Genomic DNA, 5,725 nt, shown 5'->3' with positions numbered 1-5,725 from the left:
CTTGAAAGGAAGTAAAGAAATAATTTTGCATCAGACGGCAATCACACTTCATCACATTTTACAAATAACCGTCCTGCATTTACAAAACAACCGAGCCCAGGGGGGGCCAGGGGTTGACTTCAGCCTCCTTGAACAGCTATTGCTGTGAATGTTCAACAATTAACCGCTGGGGTCCTGTATGCGGCTGTAAACTGTTCAAGTTTCACAGCAACAGCTTTGAAACAAAGGTTTTAGAGTACCGGAGGTGTTTCAACCCCCTCGGTCTCTGGGACACCGCTGTTTTATTGATTAACACATTCTGCCCTCATGGGGGAAACAGTGTAATGACCTTATAGTCAGCCGTAGCAGGCCATACAGCCCCTTAAAGGACTGCTCCCTTGGTAAAGGCCCTTGCCTTTGGAGCTACAACAAGATTCAAAGCTATATTTAAGGTTTCAAATAATTACTGAAGGCATAAACATGGTTACTCAGTCAGAGAAATAATTTTCATAATATTTGCAGGAGAATCACATAAAGGGAACCTTTAAAGTATATGAAAAGCCAGAATCAGAAATAACTCCACTTGTAAAGTCAATAGACAGACCACCACAACAAATGTGTGCTAAGTTATAAGAAAACATTTTTTTTATAATATCAAATAGCAAAATGATATAGAATCTGCTCAGTTAGGAATCAAGGAAATGTTCTTAAGTTTTTAAACAGAGAGAACACATTATTGACATGGTTCACGATGGGGTAAAAATGACAGCAATCAATGAATGTTCATGAAAACATGGCACAACAAAATGTAATTTAATAAACCACACCTACAAAATGAATAATTAATTGTGACTCTGCCCCAAAAAGCCACAAGTCATTTTACAAGGTATTCCCTAACATAATAACTGGATCTTAATCACAGTAAACGTTTCTGGCCATTCATTTATGACCAAATTTGTACGGAAACATTTGCTGGCAGCTCATTAGTTGTTTATTAGAAATGCCTACAACTTGGACTCCTTTCCCAAGAGGGGTGGGTTGGGCGCTCCTGTCAGTCTGACTGTGGGATGGGAGGCACATTTATTGATTAAAAGTGATGCTGAATTCCCATTTACTTCTTCTACAAAAGAGCCTGTGACTGTTGGGATACGCACGAGTGGTCAGCATGAGTGTTTTGGACTCGTGCTGTAGAATGTGGACTGCTCGTGCTGTGGAATGGGGGAAGGATCTGTCGGCAGTTGCTGCCGGGACTGCTGTGCATCGGATGTAATAAAGGAAGCTCCTACAACTCACCAAGCGTCGTCTTCCTTTCCTTGGTGACAGGATGGTCCGGTGTCAGCTGTTTCCCAGAGGTGTTGCTGGACGTCGTGGTCGGATTAATCCACTTCGAGGCAACTGCTGCGTCGAGTGAAGCTTGGAAACCTCTCCAGTGCTGATGCTAGCCGCTGTGTGCCGACTGCCACTGGCATACTTATGCGGTGGGTTCTTCAGATGGATTTTTCTTGGTGAGGAGTTCATTTTTTTTTATTATTGTGTTTCCTGTTTAGCCTGATGCCCGAGCCCTTAACGTCTCTCGTTGCCTCCTACACTAGTGCGTGGGCGTTCCCTGAAGCTGACGTGCTGACGTTTACACGCATTGCCATGGTTTCTGATCATCAATCTCCGGTGCGATGCATTCGCTCTGAAGGCTTGTTTTAAAGAGACGATCTTTACAGTTTGTACACGCATTTACATCGCGTTGTAATTTCGGTGTGCAAAACGTATTGGACATTTACTCAGTATGAACTGTATTGTTTAATAATTAAAGAGAAACTGTTTTTTTTCTTTCATGAGGTTTATGAAAGGCATTTTAGCATTGAATCAATAGCGTGTTCAAGGCAAACACTTTAACATTTTTGTGGAAGACATTGTCACTGTTGTAGTTAATTACTTTTCATTTTAATTACTTTTCATTTTTGGGGCAGCAACTAACCCACGCAAATGGAAAAGGTAGTGACACCGCCTCCCTTTTTTACAATCACCTGGTCCTCCTCCCATGTTATGGAAACAGTGGATGGCTACAATTTAAGCTTACATTGAAGCAATTGACGGCGATACTTTCACTTCCAAAAAGAAGAAAGCGCTACTAGTGTATAATTTGGGTGTTGAAGGTAGGTCCATTTTGGAGACCTTGCCTCTTGAGGAGGTGAAGATAAGTGCAAGCACAGGTGATGGTGGTGATTCTCAAGTCATTGATGAGTACGCTTCACTCATAAAAACACTTGATAAAAGATTCAGTCCCAAACGCAATATTGTGCTGGAAGGGCATACATTTTTACAACGTGCACAGATGCCTGGTGAATCTATTGAAGATTTCGTTGCGGCTTTGAGAATATGAGCTTTAAACTGCAACTACAGAGAATTTAGGGATGAAATTATTTGAGATCAGCTCATTGAAAGTACTTGTGACAAGAAAGTTCGAGAAAGACTTTTATCTTCTGATGATCCGGATTTGGAAACTGCTCTGACTTTAGCTAAGTCTGTTAAACATTCTCAGTTTTGTATGAAAGAGCTGAGGGCACCTGCATCATCTTCTTCACCAAATGAAGTTAATCTGGTCAGTACCAAGTCTTCTGCAAAATCATCCAAAGCTGTCAACATGGACATTCCTCGAACTTCTTCTACGTCAGTCACCAGAACAAGAAACGATGGTCATGGACTGTCATGTTATCGTTGTGGTAGCAGATCTCACCTGGGAAATTTTAAGGTCAGCTTCGCCATAAACTAATCTTGTTTCAAGTGCGGAAAGAAAGGGCATATGGCACGTATGTGCAAAGCAACTTTAGCACAGAAGGGACCGTCACACACAGTAAAAAACATAGAGGATCACAATGTGGAGTATAATGATGATGAGACTTGTTATGAATTATTGATGTTATCTACCTCGTCTATGGAGTTTGAGGGTGTGTTGGAGATAGTGTCTGTTGATGAGCCTCAGAGAAGGAAATCTCCTGTGTGTCTTATCAGTCTGAATGATATTAACACCAAATTTCTTGCAGATTCTGGTTCCCCTGTTACCTTGGTTAATGTCAAGGATTTTGACACTTTAGGTGGAATTTCTTTGACGCAATCATCCATTAAAATCTTTGCTTATGGGGGTAAAAGAGTAGAGGTCTTAGGCAAATTCAAAGGTAAATTGGAGTACAAGGGCGATGGTACATCATGTACAGTATATGTTGTTAAATAGGGTGCCAACTTATTAGGATGGCATGAACAAGGTGAGCTCGGAATCATCCTTGATCCTAATCATGCAGATATGGTTTTATCTAGACGGGAAGCTAAACAGTGTTATGCTAATCTTCCTGACGTTGGGTCGGTACATTCTGTCAGTGCCAGTTCATCAGTTGGGAATGATTGGATCCACAGTTATCCTCTAGTCTTCAGTGATAAACTTGGCAAACTTAAGGGATTTCAACATCGCATTGTTTTGAAGGAGGGTGCTAGGGCAGGAACTTGAGAGATTGTGTGCTTTGGGAGTGATTGAACCAATCGTAGGTTCTGAGTGGCTGTCTCCCATAGTTTTGGCGCGCAAGGCTGATAAATCGCTGGGGATGTGTGTGGATTTGCGCGATTTGAATTCTTGCATATGGATAGATCGACAACCTTTGCCCAACATCAATGAAATGTTGTCTACCTTGGAAGGTGGCAGATATTTTTCGTCTCTTGACATATCTTCGGCTTATCATCAAATTGAGTTGTGCAAAGATTCAAGGCACCTCACGTCATTTGTGACTCCTGAAGGTGCGTTTCGCTATTTACGAATGCTGTTCGGTTTGGCGTCGGCTTCTGCAGTGTTTCAACGTCTCATGGGCAATTTATTTACGGACACTGTAGGAGTTGTGTTCTTTCAGGACGACATTCTTATATACGGCAGGACTGTACAAGAACATAATGTCAGAGTCAAGACTGTTTTAGATATTGTGAAGTCTAGTGGTTTAACTCTAAGAAGGGATGAATGCAAATTTCTTAGGAATGGTGTGGATTATCTGGGAAATCACATTTCAGTTAAGGGGGTGGAACCTAAAATGAAACTTCTTGATGCCATCCAGAATGCACCTGAACCCCAAAACAAGGACCAGCTATGCCCTTTCTTGGGGCTGGTCGAATATTATGCAAAGTTTGTTTCAAATTTCTCTGATAGAACTATATGCTTGCGTAATCTTCTTAAAAGAAATGTTAAGTATATTTGGTCTGAACAGTGTGCCAACGATTTTAGTTCCTTGAAAGAAGCGATTGTTCTGGCACGTCCACTGAAATTGTTCAACATTAGGGATCAATGTATGGTTATCACTGACGCCAGTAATGTGGGTCTCGGTGCTGTTTTGATGCAGAAGAGGTCTGACAATAGGGAAGAGATTATTGCTTTCGCTTCTAGAACACTCCGAGGTGCTGAGGAGACTTATTCCACGATCGAAAAGGAAGCTTTGGCTTTATGGTGGGGTGTGCAATACTATAGGAATTTCTTGTGGGGTAATCACTTCGTTCTCAAAACTGATCACAAACCCTTGGTGGATCTCTTTAGAACTAAGGGTGGGGGTAGAGCCACACCTCGCATTGCCAAATGGCAGTACAGACTTGGTGAGTTTAATTACCGCTCTTCGGCCACGCTGGCCAGGAAGCAGCTGCATTGGCTTCCGATTAAGGAGCGGATTGTTTTCAAGTCCATGTGTATGGTCTATAAAGCCTTGGCCAAAAGCAGCCCCACAGGGATCAGAGCCATCCTGACATACTACAACCCTGGCAGGAGCCTCCGCTCCTCTAATCACTCTTTCCTCCACATCCCCCGTACTCGGAAAGCTAGATGGGGTGGTAAGGCTTTTTCCCTCTTGGCCCCTAAATTGTGGAACGACCTTCCACTAGAACTTAGGTCCCTCCCCACCCTCCAAACTTTCAGAGCAGCCCTTAAAACACGCCTCTTTGTTCAAGCGTACATGTAAGTGCATGACTGTCCGCTTTTTTTGATCTTTTTGTTAGGCGCCTTGACACCTTCGGGTTTTAGTTTGCGCGGTACAAGTTGCAAAATAAATAAATAAATAAATAAATAGAGTACGTACCCGGTGTGCAGAATTGTGTAGCCGATTGTTTATCTAGGTTACCTCTTCCCCATGCTATTTTGGAACCGGAGTGTGATCAGTTGGAGATGGTGTGTGCTGTTAGTACTGTACTTAATACTGGTGCTGCTTTATCGGAAGCAGATTGGAAACTTGCGGTTTCTGAAGATGTTGATTTGTGTAGAGTAATTGGTTTTTTAACTCAGGGTTGGCCGGATGATAAGGTTCTTCCTTCTGAGTTAGTTCCTTTCAAAAGAATTGGAGATGAATTATCCTTAGTAGATGGAATTTTGCGCAGGGGTGGTTTAATGGTTGTTCCAAAATCACTGTGTAAACCAGTTTTGGAGCTGGCTCATGTTGGTCATTTGGGCATTCGTGCTATGAAACGGAGAGTATGTGAAGATTTTTGGTGGCCGGGTGTTGATAGGGCCATTGAACATTGTGTTTGAGATTGTGGACCTTGTATTTTGAATGACAAAACCCAGGTTACTTGTACTTCTGCCATCAAACCCATCTTATTGAAAGAATCACCTTCGAATAAATTAGCGTTTGATGTGGCTGGTCCATTCAATGATTTAGATGGTACTCCTAAATATGCTTTAGTTTTAATTGATTACATGTCGAAATGGTCAGAAGATAGATTTGTGGAAGTAATC

The sequence above is a fragment of the Lissotriton vulgaris genome, chromosome 1_1 (genome assembly GCF_964263255.1).
Source record: "Lissotriton vulgaris chromosome 1_1, aLisVul1.2, whole genome shotgun sequence".
NCBI classification, from domain to species: domain Eukaryota; kingdom Metazoa; phylum Chordata; class Amphibia; order Caudata; family Salamandridae; genus Lissotriton; species Lissotriton vulgaris.
The sequence above is the reverse complement of the archived record's forward strand: the minus strand, read 5'-3'. Positions refer to the sequence as shown.